The 21,940-nt window shown below is 38.7% G+C and overlaps 1 pseudogene; it reads left to right on the forward strand.

Moving 5' to 3' along the window:
* The first annotated feature begins 15,055 nt into the window (after positions 1–15,055).
* On the forward strand, positions 15,056–18,509 carry LOC150038155 (uncharacterized; annotated as a pseudogene).
* Positions 18,510–21,940: the final 3,431 nt, after the last annotated feature.

Genomic DNA, 21,940 nt, shown 5'->3' on the forward strand with positions numbered 1-21,940 from the left:
TAGTCATCTCACATAAGATCATGGACTCGTTGCAAAAATTGTTTGAACGTAAGTTCTTTGGATGACAAAGAAACCAGTAGTATCAGTTCCCAAGATAACCTCCAGTCTTTCTTGAATGTCAAGGGACTAAAAGAGAAAGCAGTTGTTGCTGAATCAGATGAAGTTCATCGACGAGAATTGTTCTCTGAAATGGAACTTAGAGCTTATATAGGTTCTGATACTGATCCCACTACTCTCCAGAAGAGGAAGAAGTCTAAAGACGATAATTGTGATTTATTTGTCTTGGAGACGTTCTTGGTAGAGAATGATGATTCTGCCTGGATACTTGATTCAGGTGCTACCAACCACGTAAGTTCTTCTTACCAAGGATTTAGTTCCTGGAAAAGGTTGTGAGATGGAGAATTGACTCTTCGAGTCGGTACTGGTGAGGTTGTTTCAGCTGTTGCTGTAGGTAGGCTAAAGTTATTTTGGGACAAGAAAAGTTATCTGTTATTGGATAATGTTTATGCAGTTCCTTATAGCAAGAGGAACTTAATTTCAGTTTCTTGTCTGATTGAACAAGGTTATTCAATCTTCTTTTCTAAAAATAAAGTGTTTATTTTTAAGAATGGTATGGAGATTAGTTTTGGTTCAATTGAAAATAACTCATATGTACTAAGACCGTTAGTCATAAAAGCCTTGCTTAATGCTGAAATGTTTAAACCAACGACATCTGCAAAAAGACCAAAGGTTTATCCTAAGGAAAGCGTCAATCTTTGGCATTTAAGTTTAGGTCACATCAAACTCAAAAGAATTGAGAAGTTGGTGAAATGTGGACTTCTAAATTGTTTAGAAGAAAATTCCTTGCCAGTATGTGTATCATGTCTTGAAGAAATGACCAAACGACCTTTTACTAGAAAAGGTTATAGAGCCAAGGAAACCTTGAAGCTTATACATTTAGACCTCTGTGGTCCATGAGTGTAAAAGCTCGAGGTGGGTATGAATATTTGTAATGATAAATTTTTAAATGAATGCGTTTGATTGTGTATCGCCAACAACTTGTTAGGCTACTGACGTACGTATGCGTTTTGCGACAATGATAATGCAATACTACGTTCTAAATATATGCGATGATAATGATATGCGTTCGTGGTATGCGTTCGTGTAGTGCACGTGTCACAAGTTTTCTTACGCTGGAACCAAGTATAATTCCAACGCAAGTTTCTCAGAGTGATATGAGATCGAACACGGGGATTGTGATGACTAATGCGATACTAATGTGATATATGCGACCGATTAAACATAAAGAATAATGAATTGATTTGTGAAAAGTAAAATGCGATGAAAAGTAAAATTACGATAAAGAATAAAATGCGATGATAAAAAGAGTGCGGTAAAATAAATTGCGGTAATAAAATTAGTTGCAGTAATATAAATTGCGATGATAAAATAGATGAATAAACAATTAATTTACAAGTTGAGGATTGGCTGTGAAGTTGTACAAAAGAATCTGATGAATGCAGTGACAAGTCTTGTGAAATGAGTCAGAAAGAGAATGGGTTGAGGGAAAGGACATCACAAGTTCGTCAATCTTGTTGAGGACATAACTAAGGTTCCGCTTTCCCTTGTCGTACACCTCTCAGTGATCGACCGCGTTCCCATATATCTACGGTGAAACAGGGATGAACGTGATGAACGCAAGGTTATTTCCATCTCTGGAAATACTTCTCACTTTAGTTAACCCATACTTCCAACCTTTTTTCGAGAGGCAAAATAACATCTTCACTTGTGCTCTCACAGGTGAATATGCCATCGAGCATGCTTTAGCTAAACTTAGCCGATTTCTTCAACAAAGATTAACTTACTTGCTTAATCCTTCCCTTTTACCCTGGGGGATGAGTTTTACATGATGAAAGAAATGGATGATGAATGTATGGTGAAGAATAGAGAGTTGATGATGAATACGATAATGACATTGAAATCTAAGGATAAGCGTTTGTTACAGATAGTGAATGCAAGATTAGAGATGAACACAGTAAATGAATGGAAAATAAGAACAAATACGGAAAGAGTGTCAATGTCTTTACACGGATCCCGATCGGAGACGATTTTCTTGCCCGCGTATGGTAGAAATGGAGTGGAAAGCTTCCCTCTCAGGCTTGCTTTCCAGGTAGAAGTGACCTTTTGCACGAAGCTTCTTCTTTGGGAATGGAAATAATTGCTTGCTCTTGTTGATATAATTTAGGGAACGACTTGTTTTTATTTTATTTATCAAGGACGAATGGGGCTGTATATGAATTCATGCGTTAGACATGGCTTATGTGTTTGCACCCATGCGTCTGAGGTCATGTGTCGGAATGAATATGTGTTAAGCTAATATGCAATGACCACGCATTCCTATCACAAGTTTTCTTACGCTCGCGCCAAGTATAATGCAAACGCAAGTTTCTCGGGTAATTCGAGGTTGAACACAGGGACTTGTCACTCAATAATTCTTGTGAGGTACTGCGTTTGAGGCGATGAAAAGGAAATAAAAAGAAGTTTAATAGATGTACAGACTATTCTTACTCCTAACTAAACAGATTGAGCAATAGAAGACTTGCAATGAGTATAAGTAGATACACAACAACCATTAACGCATAGTAATGTTTATTATCTTAAATCGCTCGAGTAATCCCAGCTCATTGCACTAACGCTTCGCACACCTCTCGGTGATCAGTCGCATGACTATATCTCTATAGTGCATGGTTGCGTCGAGCATAAGATTATGCCTATCTCTTGGAACAATGCGAACTTTGCTTTAGTGCGTTCCATCTCTTACCTTCTCAGGCAGTTAGACGCGACTATTTAACTTATAGACAAGCAATGCAACATCCTATAGACAGGCGTTGCTACAGCCTTTCACCAAGCAAAGAGGATTAACTCACTATACTCGCACAATGCATACCTCTCGGTGGGTTGCTTTATGCATCCTATCTCTAGGCTACAAGATTCAACATGTGATTGTCTTTGATAAATAAACGTTGAAGATAAACTATGATATAGATGAAGACGATGAAGAAGACGGTAATAAAGGAGTTAAGATTTGCATTGTTCACAAAATATCTTAATAACTTAAGCTAAAATGTAATACAACATAGAGATTAGAAGAGAAAGAAAGGACTTTGCGTCAAGGCTGCAGTGGTGCCATGGTTGAATAGTGGAGATGTCTCTCTCGAGCTCTATCTCCAGCGAATGGTCCGATCGTCACTCGGTCTGTGTTGTGGGGATGAAGAATTCTCACTGAAAATCTCTTTCAAGCTCTCATCTGTGATCACAAACTTCTACCTTGAGGCAGAAATTCGGATGATTTAAAATGAAGGTCCCAAGGGCTATTTATAGAGTTTGGACGCCGACAGCTATCATGATGATGTTATGGCTCACTGCTACTTTTGTCGCGGTATGGGCATTGTCATATTGCCTTATCTTATTGATACTCCCAAGGTATGCGTCCGAGCTTAATTTAGCTAAAGTTATCAATGCGTTCTACCCATCTTGCAATCTTCTATTATGGCTATCACTCCATGGCCGCAATCTCCATTTGGTCAACGCAATTTCCATGCGTTGGACGCATGCGATTACCGCAACTTCCATGCGTTGGACGCATGTGATTACCGTCTGTGATCGCTTAGCTCATGCATTTGTCTTTGCGATCGCCTGGCTTCAGCGTATGCGTTTGTCTGCGATGGCTTATTTCAAACACATGCGTTTGATTCCTACGATAGCTACAAAAAATAGACATTTTGGCATGAAGTAACGCATAATATAGGGGTTAGTGAGGATTTAGGTGCTAATTGACGCAAAACTCAATTTTTCGCAAATTCTAAGGATTATCACCGCATTTTCTACTTATTAGTCCTCATAATTCTAAATAAAAAGTTTATAATAATTGGTATTTCTGCCAGTTATCAGCTTCAGAGATTTACCTCTCGGTCTTGTCTCGTCTTTCTCCCGGATTTTCTCTAAATTGTCTCTTCAGACCAGGCTCCTTTCTTCGAATTTGATGAAGCTATTTATAGACCTTCGCTCCTTCTACATTAGTGGTCTCGCTCTTAAAAACTGATAATTTCTGCCATGGCATAGTGGAAACGTCCGCTCTGCTCTACGTTCAATTTGTCAGAATCGTACAAAAGAAAAGTTGTATAATGTTAGAAGTCCTTGCGGATGCATCGCTCTTTACATCTATGATCGATTGCCGTATGCGGTGTAATTGCTTTGATCTTTTATCGATTGCCGCATGCGATGGAAATACGTTGATCGTTTGATTCCATGATCGATCGTCGCATGCGCTGCAATTGCATTGTTCTTTTTCATTCTTGATCGATTGTCGCATGCTGTGATAATGCGTTGTTCATTTTTGTCCTCGAGCGATTGTCGCATGCGGTGACCTATTTTCTACAAAACAAAGACTTGGACATTCCATTTTTCCATCGCAATGGGGTTAGCAGATGTGCTTACGACACTTTACAATTTTCGCGATTCTAAGCCAATTTCTATACCGTCAACGCAACTTTTCCTTCTTTTTGCCACATAATCTAAATAAAACGGTATAAATAACTTGTATTTCTACAAGTTATCATTATCTCTTTCATAGATGATTATTCAAGATATGGGTATCTATAACTATTGCAACATAAGTCTGACGCTCTTGAAAAGTTCAAGGAGTATAAGGCTGAAGTTGAAAACTTCTTAGGTAAGAAGATAAAAACACTGCGATCTAATCGTTGTGGAAAGTATATGGACTTAGAATTCCAGAACTATATGATAAAACATGGAATTATGTCCTAACTCTCGTCCCCAAGTACACCTCAGCAGAATGGTGTATTAGAAAGGAGAAACAAAACCCTGTTGGACATGGTTCGATCTATGATGAGATATGTTCATCTTCTAAACTCATTTTGGGGATTTGCAGTGGAGACTGCAGTTTACATTTTGAATAATGTTCCTTCAAAGAGTGTTTCTGAAACACCTTTTGAGTTATGGAGAGGCTGTAAAGGTAGTTTACGCCACCTCAAGATTTGGGGATGTCCAGCCCACGTGCTTGTGGCTAACCCCAAAAAATTGGAATCTCGTTCGAATGTTTGTCTATTTGTAGGCTACCTCAAAGAAACGAGAGGTGGATACTTCTATGATCCAAGTGAGAACAAGGTGTTTGTGTCGACAAATGCTGTCTTCTTGGAAGAAGACCACATAAGGGATCATAAACCACAAAGTACGCTTGTTTTAAATGAGATTTCTAATGAGACTATTGAGAGTTCAACAAGAGTTGTTGAACACATTAATAGATCAACAAGAGATGTTGATGTTGGTTCATCTAGTCAACCATCTTAAGAGTTGAGACTGCCTCAACGTAGTGGGAGGGTTTTGAACCCACCAGAATGCATGGGTTTGATTGAAGCCCAAAACATCATATCATATGATGGAGTTGAGGATCCATTGTCTTATAAGCAAGCAATGGAAGATGTTGACAAAGATGGGTGGATTAAAGCCATGAATCAGGAAATAGAGTCTATGTACTTTAATTTCATCTAGGAACTTGTGGATCAGCCTGATAGGGTATCACCTATAGGTTGTAAATGGATCTACAAGAGGAAAAGAGGTGTAGCTAGAAAAGGTGCAAACCTTTAAGGCTAGACTCATGGAAAAAGGTTTTACCTAGGTCGAGGGAGTGGACTATGAGGAAACTTTTTCACCTGTTTTCATGTTGAAGTCTATTCGGATTCTCTTGTCTATAGCCACATTCTATGATTATGAGATATGGCAAATGGACGTCAAAACTGCTAGTAATCTTGAGGAGACCATCTACATGGCTCAACTAAAGGGGATCATTGTTCCAGATCAAGAGCAAAAGGTTTGCAAGCTTAATAGTTTCATTTATGGATTAAAACAAGCATTTATATCATGGATAGATTTGATAGTGCGATCAAATCATTTGGCTTTAATCATAATGTTGATGAGCCTTGTGTTTACAAGAAAATCATCAACAGCTCAATAGCTTTCCTAGTGTTGTATGTGGATGATATCCTACTCATTGGGAATGATGTAGATTTTTTTTTACTGACATAAGAAATGGCTAACCGCCCAGTTCCAAATGAAAGATTTGGGAGAGGCGCAATTGGTTATAGGGATCCAGATCATAAAGGATCGTAAGAATAAAAGGTTGGCCTTGTCTTAGGCATCGTATATTGACAAGATGTTGATCAGGTACTCGATACAGAATTCCAAGAGGGGTTTATTACCCTTTAGACATGGAATTGTTTTATCTAAGGAATAGTGTCCTAAAACACCTCAAGAGGTTGAGGAAATTAGACGGATTCCCTATACATCGGCCGTTGGTAGCCTTATGTATACAACATTATATACTAGACCTAATATTTGCTATGCAGTAGGGATTGTCAATCGATATCAGTCCGATCCAGGATTAAATCATTGGACGACGGTCGAAATGATCCTCAAGTATCTTTGGAGAATGAAGACTATATGCCCGTGTATGGAGATGAGGACTTGATTCTTATAGGATACACAGGCTCTGATTTTCAGATTGATAGAGATTCTTAGAAATCGACATCAAGGTTAGTGTTCACTCTGAATGAAGGGGCTGTAGTTTGGCGAAGTATCAAGCAGGGATGTATCGTGGACTCCATTATGGAAGTCGAATACATAGCCGTTTATGAAGCTACTAAAGAGGTTGTTTGGTTTAGGAAGTTCCTTACCGATTTGGAAGTTATTCCAAATATGTCTTTGCCGATCACTCTTTATTGTGATAGCAGCGGGGCTGTGGCAAATTCTAAGGAACCTCGGAGTCACCGAAGAGGCAATCATATAGAACGGAAGTATCATTTGATCAGGGAGATTGTGTATTGCGGTGATGTGATAGTCACAAAGATCACAACAGAGCACAACGTTGTTGATCCATTTACAAAGGCTCTCACGGCTAAATTGTTCGAGGGTCATTTGGAGAGTCTAGGTTTATGGGACATGCGACACCTTGTCTAGGACAAATGGGAGATGATACTGGGGTATAGAGTATGCCTTAATTTATTGTATATTGTACTATTTTTGTATTGTAGATTAGTCTCCCGAGGCATTAGGACAAGTGAGAGATTGTTGGGATTGATGTCTTAATTCTCCTGGTAGTCTCGTAGTTTGTAAACACCTTTGTAAACATATTGTTAATTAATAAAATAAATGTTATTTTATAAGCATTTACTCAAATCTAATAAACTAAGATCCGTGGTTATTTCATGTAACTTAAGCATGTATGTGGAAACATACAAGCAGATCATGCCTTAAGTAATAACCTAAATGGTTTGTAATAGATGGATAAAGGATGGATACCTTATCCTGTTAACACTATGGATACGACCCGCTTTGTAGATGTTATAAGCGTTGTAAAGTGCTACAAATGGTCTAATCCTGACCATTCATGTGGAGACATACGAGTGGGGGTATTCTACATAAAGAGTTTGTGTAAGGTCGAACCACGAAATGATTAGTCTCTTTATATAACTCCGTTGATAATTGTGACTTACATTTCACTAAAATGACCATAGGTGACATGACCTTAATCCTGAGTGAGTTGGAAACTCCTGCCTATGAAGGCGATCCTGTGATTTGTATGGGTGAGAGTGATCAGATTGCCAACTCAACAAGCCTACCATTTTGGGGGTTTGTCTGATTGAGGAACTGGGAACTCAGCTACACAAGACGGAATTCACTTCTTCCTTGAAGCAGGGGTAAATAGATAAATTACTCCCTTAAGGGCTAATTCTAGGTCTTGAACATAGTGGCCACACCCTCTCCTGGCCCGAAAGGACTTCTTCATAGTAGTAGTATGACTTATTGTTCATTAAAAGAATCAGTGGTGCTTAAAGAGTTAGACGTAACTACACGGGACAAAATGGTGAATTGGCCCAATTGAACTTACGAGCGATTTGTGAAGGGTCATCACACTGTTGATTGGTCATATGGACACAAAAATATATCTGTAGTGTGAAGAGTGCAGTTGTCGACCTTTAGTGGAGTGACCAACAGTTAACGGATGGTGGATCTCATGATTAAAGAGTATAATCAGTTATTCACGTACCGTTAATTGTAGAAATTAATATAAATATGATTTATATTAGATACCATAAAATAGAAAAAGAACAATGGTTTATATGTTTCATATGATGAAATATTAAAACTATAGGTTATAAATATAATATGATAAGTTGGTTATTATATTTATTTATAACATATTAATTATATGATAATTAATTATTCTTTTTCTCTAATAACCAGATTGAATGGGTGGTTATTGGAAGTTTTATAGTAACTGTGAGATAAAAAAAATTGTTTTCAAAATCAGTTAGTTGATGATTCATTCAGATTAATCTCACAAGAAGTCTATCGTGTAAAAGGGTTTTACTAAACGATAGCATATAGAGTATACACGATTGAGTTACGGGTTTACTATACGATAGCTACTTGCTTAATCGTTGCTAAACGATCAAGTAGTAAAGTCTATACGATAGCTTCCATTTACTAAACGATCGAGTATTTCGTTTATACGATAGACAACATACATCTCCCACTTACTCGATCATCTACCTCCTGCTTTCTGATAACTTGTAGAAATACAAGTTATTTATACTGTTTTTATTTAGATATTGCGGCCAAAAGAAAGGAAAGTTACGTCAATTGTATGAAAATTAGCTAAGAAATGCGAGAATTATAAATTGTCATCAATACACCCACTGACACCATTGCGATGGTAGAAAAGAATATTTCAAGTCTGTTTTGTAGGAAATCAAGTCACCGCATGCGTTCAAGGCTCAAGATAAAAAGAACAACGCATCTACGTCGCATTGCGCCTATCATTCAGAAATGAATAGACGATCAACGCAATGACGGTCCATGCGACAATCGATCAAGAGCTAAGCGATCAACGCAACTTCAACCGCATGCGGTAATCAAAAAACAACATCGCATGTGGGCAAACGATCGAAGATGTAAAGAGCAACGCAAATGCGGAGGATTCAGACGTGTGTGTACAGCTGTCAGTTGTGCATTTCTGATAGGATTGATTGGTAACAGAAGGAATATTCACTTCACCATTTCTAAAACTGCCTTAACAATAAAAGGGGACCACAAGTCAAAGAGTTAAAGCTTAGCCTATAAATAGCTATGGCCATTCCACTGAAAAATATGCTTGAATACTGAGAAAAGTGTATATACTGATCTGAGAGAGAGACTGGTTGAGCGTACTGATCTGAGAGAGAGACTGGTTGAGCGACTAATCAGAGTATATCTGGGAAGAATTAAGAGACAAGGCCGAGAGGTGAGTTTCCGGGCAAAGAATCCTTCTGATACCCGCCGTCAAAGCTCTGTACAAAGGTCACCTTTACCAGATGAGTAAGCCTGAGAGGGAAACTCTTCTGTTCATCCACTCCACACATCGGCAAGCAAAACCACCGTCCAGATCTGTGTCAAGACGTTGACACTCTTCTGTTTTTGTTTCTATCTTTTCATCATCACTTGTATTCATCTCCTTAGTCTATCATTCACACCATGTATCAGACGCTTAATCTTAGTATTGAATGTTATGATAATATATATATATATATATATATAAATTTTCATATAAACTTCAATGTCAGCGCAAGGGAAAACCTAAAAAACAATCCCAACCTGATAAGAGCTAAGTTGTGAAAAGAGTCTGCTCGTAGTTGGATGTTCGCATGACACCTGTGGGAGCAAGCCAAAACAAAGGTGGGTTTCCAAGAACAATACAATATGAAAAGAGAAAAATGAGAAAAAGGAAAAAATACGAGAAACAAGAGACAACTCCTCTGAAATTCAAGAGTTAAAGTTGAGATTGGCACACAACCGTAGTTGGATGTTCGCATGACACCCGTGGGAACAAGCCAAAACGAAGGGTGTAACCATGATCAATAGTCTCTAATAAATGACGCAAAATTTGACCACCGCATCCAGACGCATCAAGTTATTTTCACAAGAAGAGGTAAACATTCTTTTTAAAACTAGAAAAAATATTTTTGAGCAGAAATTTGTGGTATAGAAGAATAAAGTAGGGCTTTGCAAGGAATTTTCAAGTGTAGAAAGAAATTGCGTTGTTAAGTAATGTGCCTAGGTGAAGCATTCGAAGCAACCAATCGACGTAAAATTTAGGATAGGAATTGGGCAATATTACCTTAGTAGAAGATATGCTTGAGAAAAAACATATATCTAAATTTGGGGGTGTGATAACTGGTAGAAAAGAATATTTCAAGTCTTTTTTGCAGGAAATCAAGTCAGCATGCGTTCAAGGCTCAAGAGAAAAAGAATAACGCATCTACATCGCATTACGCCCATCATTCATAAATGAAAAGATGATCAACGCAATGACGGCGCATCCGACAATTGATCAAGAGCTTTGCGATCAACAATCTTCAATCACTTGCAGTAATAAAAAACAACACCACATGCGGGCAAACGATCGAAGATGTAAAGAGCAACGCAATTGCAGAGGATTCAGACGCTTGTACAGCTGTCAGTTGTGCATTTCTGACGGGATTGATTGTGTAACAAAAGGAATATTCACTCCACCATTTCAGGAACTGCCTTAACAATAAAGTGGGGACCATAAGTCAGATAGTCAAAGCTTAGCCTATAAATAGCTCTGGCCATTCCATTGAAGAAAGATGTTTGAATACAGAGAAAAGTGTATAAGCTGATCTGAGAGAGGGACTGGTTAAACGACTAATCAGAGTAGATCCGGGAAGAATTAAGAGACAAGGCCAAGAGATGAGTCTCCGGGCAAAGAATCCTTCCGATCTTCGCCGTCGAAGCTCTGTACAAAGGTCACCTCTACCAGACGAGCAAGCCTGGGAGGGAAGCTCTTCTGTTCATCCACTCCACATGCCGACAAGCAAAACCACCGTCCAGATATGCGTCAAGACGTTGACACTCTTCTGTATTTGTTTCTATCTCTTCATCATCACTTGTATTCATCTCCTTAGTCTATCATTCACACCATGTATCAGACGCTTAATCTAGTATTGAATGTTATGATCATTTCCATTATCATTTCTCTGTCTATTTTCGTTCACCCATAATTCATTTTCTCCATGATGTTTTCTTAATCCCATGGGCAATTAGCAAGAATTAAACAAGTAAATTAATTGGGTTAAGGAAATAATTAAGTTTAGTCAAGGCATACTAGACGACAACTTCACCTGTGAGAGCAGAAGTGAAGATGCCATTTCGCCTCTCAAGAAAGGGTTGAAAGAATGTGTTAACTAAAGCAAGAAGTAATTCTAAAGATGGAAGCAACCTTGCGTTCACCACGTTCATCCCTGTTTCACCATAGAGATATGGGAATGCGACCGATCACCGAGAGGTGTATGCTAAGGGAAAGCGGAACCTTAGTTACATCTTTAATGCAATTAACAAACTTGCGACATTTGTAATAATTATTTTTTCCCCTTCTGATTCATCCATAAAGACTTGCTATCGCATACCACGATCCTTTGTATAAACTTCACAGTCAGTCTCTAACTTAGTATCATGTATATCATGTATCTTGTATCTTGCATCACATTAGCTTAGGTTTATTTTCATCGCAATTTATTTTATTAACGTAACTTTAGTTTATCTGCACAATTTTACTTTACCGCAATTTACTTTCCTGTACAAACACATAATCTTGATTAATTGTAAAAATCGATCGCATATATCACGAATGTAACACATTAACGAAAATAATCCCTGTGTTCGATCTCGGATTACTCTGATAAACTTGCGTTGGAATTATACTTAGTTTCAGCGCAAGGAAACTTGTGACAACGCATTACTCCATAGCATACTACAAACATATAGTTAACAACACATATATCTAGAAGTAGTATCGCAAAAAATGTGCATGAGCAACAACACAGCATGACATTCCATCTACATTCCATTTCTACGTCATCAAGTTTATGGCAACATAAGCTTGCATGATTCATTCATTCATATTCATCATTGTCCATATGCTTTAAAGACACTTGCAATTTAGACCGTTACAAGTTTATGGCGTCGTTGTCGGGGACATGAGCTTGTATCATGCATCATATATCGTAGTGTGCATGCTTAAAATAGAATCATCAAAATTAAGTTGACAAGTTTATGGCGCCGTTGCCGGGGATTGGTAACGGTTAGTGCTGAGTACTTTTGTAGTATGTACAGGACAGATCTCTTTGTACTGTTTGTTTATCGCGAAGAGCAGGCTGACGGTTTAGGTGTACTTTTTCGCACAGGAGCACATCAGAACCAGATTAAGCGCTGGAATTTTATGACCTACGGTTGCGGAGAATGCAAGGTTTGAGAGATGTGCAACGCATTCTCCATAACTGGTGTGATTCTTGAAGGAAGTAGATCATATCTCTCTCCGTAAACATTGCGGGATGAGACCAGGAGGAGAACAATGTCCTTGAAGACATTGGGCAGGCAAGCTTAATCGCCTGCGGAGGTGTGGATTGCGTTCATCATGGAAAATTGTCTTCTGGTCCATATCTCAATTTTATGTTTCATTGCTTTCTTTACAGCTTTCATTTACAACTTTCTAAATTGCATTATTTATTGCTTATTAGAATTAACCTTTAATGCTTTATATACTTCCATGTCATGTTTGATTTCGTTAATTTGTATGCATTAGTAGCGTTGTTCTTAAACTTTTTGTGAATGACCGAATAAAACAATGAACACCGCAAAGTCTTTTGACTTGCGTCAGTGATGAATTAAAAAGGAAAAAAAATGGTATGCAACGCGATGATGGGTGCATTTCATGATAACAGATACACTTTGCGTCCATTATACCCAAATGCATTGTGTTGAGGGGTGTGTGGCGCTCGTATGTATTATTAGCCTGTCCTTAGCGAAAACGCACTATGTTGAGGTAGAAATACCGTGCGCCCGTCCTCCAGAAATGCTTTGAGTTAAGGGGTGTGTTGCGATGATACATGCGTTGTTGCCCGTCCTCAGCAAAAATGTATTTGCGTTAATGGAAGCGTGGTGTTAATTTTTAATCGTGCACCCGTCTGAATAAAAACATAAAGATAATTTCATTTATTATTTTTCTATGTATAGAAGCTAATTCTTTGATTCTTTGTATATGATAAAAAAATTTGTATTGCGTTAATTGTAATTCATTGTATACTTAGTTAATTTTTAATACAACTAAGTAACAATTCTTTCAAGTACGCAATAGCCTATTCTTTATCATCCTTTGTCATTATTTGCGATATTCTTGATCTTTTATTTTGCGTTATTCATTACGCTGCCATGATGAGTTATATGCATACACTTAGAAACATTTCCCACACTTTGTATTTTCTAACTAACACTTAGTTAATTCGTAGCTATAGCAATGCTTTACCTTTTATCTTTCAAAATTCTGGTCAAACCTTCTTTTTGAAATTTTGTCTAAGTGTTTGTCTATTCTGTCCAAACAATGCAATGAGGACCTTGCGCAACTCTGAATTTGGGGGTGGGGAAGGTCTGAGCAGATGAGATCAAGTGATGCGGTCAATAAGAAAAATGAAAAAAAAAAAAAAAAACACACCCCCAAATTGACAAACTTGCGATGTTTTTACTATTTACTCTTCCTCTTTCTGCTTCATTCATAAGACTTGCCATCGCATACATCGAATCTTTGTCAAATTTCACAGTCAGTTCTTGACCTCAGTATCGTGTATCGTGTATCATGTATCTTGTATTGTGTATCATATTAGTTTAGGATTTATTTTATTAATGCAATTTTACTTTCATCGCAATTTACCTTTCTGTATAAATCACCATTCTTTATTCATTGTTAAAAACCAGTCGCATGTATCACAATAGTAACGCATTAACGAAAACAATCCCTGTGTTCGATCTCGGATTATTCTGAGAAACTTGCGTTGGAATTATACTTGGTTTCAACGCAAGGAAACTTGTTACAAGCACTACTACATCGCATACTACGAACATATCATTAACAACGCATATACTTAGACGTAATATCGCATAGAAATTCTCTTTATCGCAAGCACTTGAGTGCATATATAGCACATCATTCATTTTATTCATGCGGCATGCGTTAGAGTAGATAAAGGAATTAAATTTTTATGTCATCAAGTTTATGGTGTCGTTGTCGGGGAAATGAGCTTGTATGATTCATTCTTTCGTCAGTAATGTGCATAAACTATAACACAGAATAACATTCTATTTTTAGCGTTACAAGTTTATGGCGCCATTTACGGGGATTGGTAACGATTAGTGTTGAATACTTTTGTGGTATTTTGCAGGACATATCTCTTTGTACTGACTGTTTATCGCGAAGAGTAGTCTGATGGTTTATGAGTACTGGAATTGATCCAGAAATTCTAAGCTGACCCAGAAATCAGGTGTACTTTTCGCGCAAGAGCACATCAAGACCACGTTAGGTGAAGAGGAAACATGACAAATAATAATGAGAGGCCCGATGGGAATCAAGGGGTAAATTGGCCAACGCAAGACTCTGTATTTCCTGCTGCCGACTGCAACATCCCTATGAAGAACTATGCGGTGTCGAATTATTATAACTTCTCGCCCGGAATCTCAAGACCCACAATTGAGGAGAATGCAAGGTTTGAGATAAGGTCGATCATGCTTCAAATGATCCAAAATGCAGGACAATTCGGAGGTTTACAAGGAGAAGAACCACATGCTCATTTGACCAGCTTCGTAGAAATGTGCAACGCATTCTCCATACCTGGTGTGACTCCAAAAGGAATTAGATTGTATCTCTTTCTGTATACATTGCGGGATGAGGCAAGAAGGTGGGCTCAATCGCTAGAGCCAAATGAAATCAACGCATGGGATCGGTTGGTCGAAAGGTTTATGAATAGATTCTTCCCTCCAGCCATCAACGCAATGAGACAGAGGGGTGTTAAATTTCAAATAGAAGGGTTATGAAACTTTGAGCACCGCCTGGGTGCGAATCAGACAATTAGTGAAGAACTGTATGCATATCGGGATTCTCGATTGCGTTCTAATGGAGACTTTTTATAATGGTTTGGATCGATCAATGCAAGCAGTTGATGATGCCTCCGCGGTAGGAGGATTGATGGACAAGACATATACGGAAGCAAATATCATCTTAGATCGCATTTCGCAGAATACAGATGAGTGGTTAGATAACGGGTATGAGGAAAGAGGTTCAGAACAAAGAAGAGCAGAAGGTGTCCTTGTACCAGCTGATACAATGAACACCCTGGTAGACCAGATGACCACAATGACCTCGCTTCTTCAGGCCATGGCTATTCAGCAAGGACATACCTCTCAAGGTTCAGCGCAAGCCAATGCGTTGACACACGTGGCCGCAATAAAGTGCGTTCAATTTGGAGAGGGACGCTCAGTGGAAGTTTGCCCATTGAATCAACAATCTGTATACTCTATCTATAATGAACCATTCAGCAACACTTACAAACCTGGTTGGTGGAATCACCCAACTTTCAGTTGGGGTGGGAATTACAACCAAGGGAGCCAAAGTAATCATCAGAACAGTCATCGGGGGTATCGAAGCAATCCTCTGGTTTTCATTAATCAGAATCTCAACCAAGGTAATTATCAGAGTGTATAACCCTACGACCAACCATCCTTTTCTGACACCTCTTATAGAACCTTGTCTTTGGAAACATTATTGAAACATTATATTGAGAAGAACGAGGCAATTAAGCAATCGCAAGCTTCCTCCCTTAGAAATTTGGAGGTACGAATTGAACAGTTTGCGATCAAACTTAAGAATAAAGCACCTGATACGCTGCCTAGCAGCTCGGGAGCATTGAGACCGCGAGGTAAAGAAAAATGTCGAGCAGTGACATTGAGAAGTGGCAAAACAACGGTTCCCGTGCCACCCGTACCGAACTCAGTAAAAAGACCAGTCGACTTAACCATCTACGATGACCATTCAACCGCAAATAACAGAATCACCAGTTCATAAGAAAGTACATCTACGAAGGATGAATCTCAGCAAGACTCCAATGCAGAGTCACCGCAACCTCCAGCTCCTAAATCACAGCAAGCATAGGATCTAATGAACTACCAATTGAACAGGAAGTACGGCAGAATCCTCCACCATTCTCGTCCAGGCTGAGAAAGAAAGATGGCAACAAACAATTTCAGAGGTTCCTGGATGTTCTCCGACAATTACATATCAACATTCCCTTAATAGAAGCTTTGGAAAAAAATGCCAAGTTATGTGAAATTCCTCAAGGACATACTTGCCAACAAGAGGAAGATCGGGGAGAATGAAACAGTTGCGTTAACATATGAATGTAGTACACTGTTTCAAAACAACATCCCCACTAAAATGAAAGATCTTAGGAGATTCATATTACCCTGCTCAACAGGGGGAAAAGAAATCGAAAATGCACTGTGTGATTTGGGAGCGAGTATAAACTTAATACCCTTGTCAATCTTCAAAAAGTTAAATATCGGCAACGCAAGACCAACTTACCATAACGCATCCAGAGGGCAAAATAGAGGATGTACTTGTGCAAGTAGATAAGTTCATTTTCCCTGTAGACCTTATCATATTATATTATGAAGCTGATATTGAGGTACCTATCATCTTGGGTCGCCCATTTCTTGCAACAGGGCGAGCACTGATCGATGTACAGAAAGGAGAACTTACCGTAAGGGTCGATGATGAACAGGTTAAGTTCAACGTTCTCAATACGTTGAAATACTCGAGTGATATGGAAAATTGCCAATATATTGGGGAATTGCATGAAGAACATTGGCACGAGCCCCTAGAAGAATCGGAGGAAGAAGACTTTGGGATCGGCGCAATGTGGGAGGAGAATTGCGCCGCAATTCAAATTGAGTCAAATTTAGAAACAATCAAGTTATCTAAACAAACAACGCAGCGTACTAAGCCATCTTTAGAAGAACCACCCATGTTAGAGTTGAAGCCATTGCCAGTGCACCTCGAATATGTTTATTTAGGAGGCAATAACACTTTACCAGTTATTATATTTGCCTCGCTGAGCAAAGAGAAGAAGGAAGCACTTATCTAGATCCTGAAAAACAACACAAAAGCTTTGAGATGGACCTTAGCGGATATTCGAGGGATCAATCCTTCGTATTGTATGCACAAGATTCGTCAAGAAGAAGGCAAAACAGGATATATAGAAAGACAACGCCATTTGAACCCTACCATGAGGGAGGTTGTGAAGAAAGAGATAATAAAGTGACTTGATGCAGGCGTTATTTACCCTATATCAGATAGCAGCTGGGTAAGCCTAGTACAATGTGTTCCAAAGAAGGGGGGGAATGACAGTCGTCACCAACAGTAAAAATGAGTTAATTCCTACAAGGACAACCACGAAGTGGAGAATCTGTATGGATTACCGCAAATTAAATCTGGCCACAAAGAAGGACCACTTTCCACTCCCGTTTATTGATCAAATGATAGATTGACTTGCGGAGAACGAGTTCTTTTGTTTTCTTGACAGCTACTCAGGGTATAACCAAATTGAGATTGCACCGAAAGATTAAGATAAGACAACTTTCACGTGCCCATTCAACATATTTGCATTCTGCCGCATGCCGTTTGGACTCTGTAATGCACCAGGTACTTTCCAAAGATGCATGATGGCAATATTTTCAGATTTCTTGGAAGAGTCAGTTGAGGTATTTATGGATGACTTTTCAGTTTTTGGCAACACTTATGACTCTTGTTTATCAAATCTTGAAAAAGTCTTGAAGAGATGTGTTGAAACGAATCTTGTTCTAAACTGGGAGAAATGCTATTTCTTGGTTGAAGAAGGAATTGTGCTAGGTCACAAGATATCAAAGGCAGGTTTGGAAGTTGATCAAGTGAAAATCGACGTAATTCCAAGTTACCACCACTAGTCAATGTGAAAACACTTAGGAGTTTTCTGGGACATGCGGGGTTTTATCGAAGATTTATCCGCAATTTTTCTCAGATCGCAAGGCCCCTAAGTGCGCTCCTCGAGATCGACCGCGAATATGATTTTGATGGTGCATACGCCGAAGCACTCCACACGCTGAAAAAGCGCTCATTACCACACCTATACTGATTTGCGCCGGATTGGACGCAACCGTTTGCGTTGATGTGTGACGCTAGTGGATATGCAATGGGCGCAGTCTTAATTCAGCACAAAGATAAGGTTTTTCATCCTATCTATTATGACAACAAGACGTTGAATGATGCGCAGGAAAATTATACAACCATGGAAAAAGAAATACTCGCAGTAGTATTTGCGCTGGAGAAATTTTGATAGTACTTAATTGGAACAAACGTTGTGGTGTACATCGATCATTCTGCAGTCAAATACCTTATGACGAAGAAGGATGTTAAACCAAGATTAATAAGGTGGGTACTACTTCTGCAAGAATTTGACCTAGAGATTAAAGATTAGAAGGGCACCGAGAACCAAGTTGCAGATCATCTATCAAGATTAGAAAATTACGAGGTTTAGAAGGAAGAAAAAGACATTGAAGAAAGATTCCCTGATGAGCTACTGATGGCGGTATGCGTTAAAGTTCGATGGTATGCGGACATTGTAAACTTCATAGTTTGCGGCCAAGTACCAGAAGACTACACATACCAGTAGAATAAGAAGCTGAGAAATGACGTCAAGTTTTATTTCTGGGATGATCCCTTCTTGTATCGACTTGGACCTGATCATATTTTGCGTCGATGCATTCCTGAGCATGAGGCCAAGCACATTGTAGAGCTTTGTCATGAGTCACCTTATGGAGGATTTTGTAGGGTAGCGGACTGCCGCAAAAGTCCCACAGAGTGGCTATTTTTGGCCAACACTATTCAATGACGCCCATGCCTATGTTGTGCAGTGCGATAGATGCCAGAGAACAGGGAACATGTCTAGAATAAATGAAATGCCCTTGACTTCAATCTTGGAAATCGAATTGTTTGATGTATGGGGAATCGACTTTATGGACCCATTTCCGCCTTCAGAAGGTCATCAATACATTCTGGTCACAGTTGACTATGTATTGAAGTGGGTTGAGGCCATCGCATGTGTTAAGAACGATGCATCCACGGTGGCAAAATTTCTCAAGAAGAATATCTTTACCCGATATGGAACGCCCCGTGCCTTAATTAACGACGAAGGCTCACATTTCATCAACCGCATCATCACCAACCTGTTGACCAAGTTTAATTTCATCCATAGAGTTGCAACCGCCTATCACTCACAAACCAATGGGCAGGCAGAAATTTCTAACAGAGAGATCAAAACCATCTTTAAGAAGGTAGTCAGTACCTCCAAGAAGGATTGGTCACCCAAGCTTGATGAAGCACTATGGGTATATAGGAATGCCTTCAAAACTCCAATTGGCATGTCTCCATATGTTCTGGTCTTTGGAAAAGCTTGTCATCTGCCTCTCGAATTGGAACACAAGGAAATGTGGGCAAGCAAAAAGTTGAACTTTTATCTAGCAAGCGGAGGGAAAGTCCGGAAGTTGCAGTTGAACGAGTTGGTCGAGTGGCGAATGAACGCCTACGAAAATGCCAAACTCTATAAGGAGAGAACCAAAAAGTGGCATGATGATCGCATAAGCAACCGGACATTCTTCGAGGGTTAACAGGTACTTTTGTTTAACGCGCGTTTGCGATTGTTTCTAGGGAAGTTGAAGTCCCGCTGGTCAGGCCCATTCTCCATCAAGACTATCTTTCCCCATGGCGCAGTGGAGCTAACAACTAAAGATGGGAACAACGCATTTAAAGTCAATAGTCAACGAATTAAGCCCTACTACAAGGGTGATTGGGAGCGACGCATGGAGACCATCGACTTAGGCAAGCAGGATTGACCGCTTGCGGGGATGCTATTGCGGTAACTCTGAAAAACTTCTTTCAATTAGCATCCCTATATATATGTTTAAGTGATTTCTTTACAGCTTTCATTTACTGATTTTTAAATTGCGCTATTTACTGCTTATTAGAATTAGCCTTTACTGCTTTACGTGTTTACTTTCAATTTAATTCAATTGTGTATTTCCTTGTCGTGTTTAATTTCTTTGCTTTTATGTATTAGTAGTGTTGTTCTTAAAATTTCTGTGAATGACTGAATTAAACGATGAACACTGCAAAGTCTTATCGACTTGCGTATTTGATGAATTATAAAGAAAAATAAAGAGTGGTATGCATTACGATGATGGGTGCATCTTGTGATAACAAGATACACTTTGCATCCATTCAACCCAAATACATTGCTGAGGGGTGTGTTGCGCTCGTATGTATTTTTTGCCCATCCTTAGCAAAAACGCACTATGTTGAGGTAGTGTTGCAGTTGAAATATCGTGCGCTCGTCCTCCAGAAGTGCACTGAGTTGAGGGGTGTGTTGCGATGATACGTGCGTTGTTGCTCGTCCTCTGCAAATATGCATTTGCATTAATGGAGGCGTGGTGTTAAACTTTAGTCTTGCACCCGTCTGAACAAAATACAAAGGATAAATTCCATTCATTATTTCTATGTATAGAAGCTATTTCTTGATTCTTTGTACGTGCTGAAATTTTATATTGCGTTATTTGTAATTCTTTGTATGCTTGGTTAATTTTAATACAACCAAGTAACAATTCTTTTCGTATGCGTTAGCCTCTTATTTATCATACTTTGTCAATTATTGCGATGTTCTTAATCTTTTATTTTGCATTATTTATTGCGCTACCATGATGAGTTATGTGCATACCCTTAGCAACATTTCCCACACTTTGTATTTTTTGACTAACACTTAGATAATTCGTAGCAATAGCACTGCTTTACCTTTTATCCTTCAAGACTCTGCTCAAATCTTCTTTTCAAAATTTTGACTAAGTGTTTGTCTGTTCTGTCCAAAACAATGCAATGAGGACCTTGCATATCTCTAAAGTTGGGGGTGGGGAAGGTCTGAGCAGTTGCGACCAAGTGGATGCAATCATTAAGAAAATACATTCATTAAAAAAAGAAAAGAAAATTTTTTCATACAAACTCCAATGTCAGCGCAAAGGAAAATCAAAATCCCAACCTGATAAGAGTTAAGTCGTGAAAGGAACCTGCTCGTAGTTGGATGTTCGCATGACACCCGTGGGAGCAAGCCAAAACGAAGGTGGGATTTCAAGATCGACGCAATATGAAAGAAAAAAAATGAGAAGAAAAAAATAAGAATATAAGGGACAACTCTTCTAACCAGCAAAAGTTAAACTTAGCTGAAAATCAAGAGTTGAAGTTAAAATTGGCAGACAATCGTAGTTGGATGTTCACATGACACCCGTGGTTTCAAGCCAAAACGAAGGGTGTAACCATGATCAACAGTCTCTAATAAAATAACGCAAACTAGACCACCGCATCAAGTCGTACCAAGTTGTTTTTGCATGAAGAGGTAAGCATTCTTTTCAAAACAAGAAGGGAATTTTTTAATAAGGATTTGTTGTATAAGAGAATAAAGTAGGGCATGTTTATGAATTATTAAAGGATAGAAGGAAATTGCGTTGTTAGGTAATATTGCCTATGTGGAGCATTCGGAGCAACCAATCAACGCAAAGTAAGGATAGGAATTGAACGATATTGCCTTAGTTGAAGATATGCTTGAGGACAAGCATATATCTAAATTTGGGGGTGTGATAACTTGTAGAAATACAAATTATTTATACTGTTTTATTTAGATATTGCGGCTAAAAGAAAGGAAAACTGTGTCGATAGTATACAAATTGGCTAAGAAATGCGAAAATTATAAAATGTCATCAATACACCCACTAACACCATTGCGATGGTAGAATAGAATGTTTCAATTTCTGTTTGCAGAAAATCAGTCACTGCATACGTTCATGGCTCAAAGATAAAGTGAACAACGCATCTACATCACATTGCACCCATCAATCAAGAACAAAGAAATGATCAATGCAATGACGG

The sequence above is a fragment of the Benincasa hispida genome, chromosome 1, assembly GCF_027475165.1.
Source record: "Benincasa hispida cultivar pf3 chromosome 1, pf3_genome.v1.1, whole genome shotgun sequence".
NCBI classification, from domain to species: Eukaryota; Viridiplantae; Streptophyta; class Magnoliopsida; order Cucurbitales; family Cucurbitaceae; genus Benincasa; species Benincasa hispida.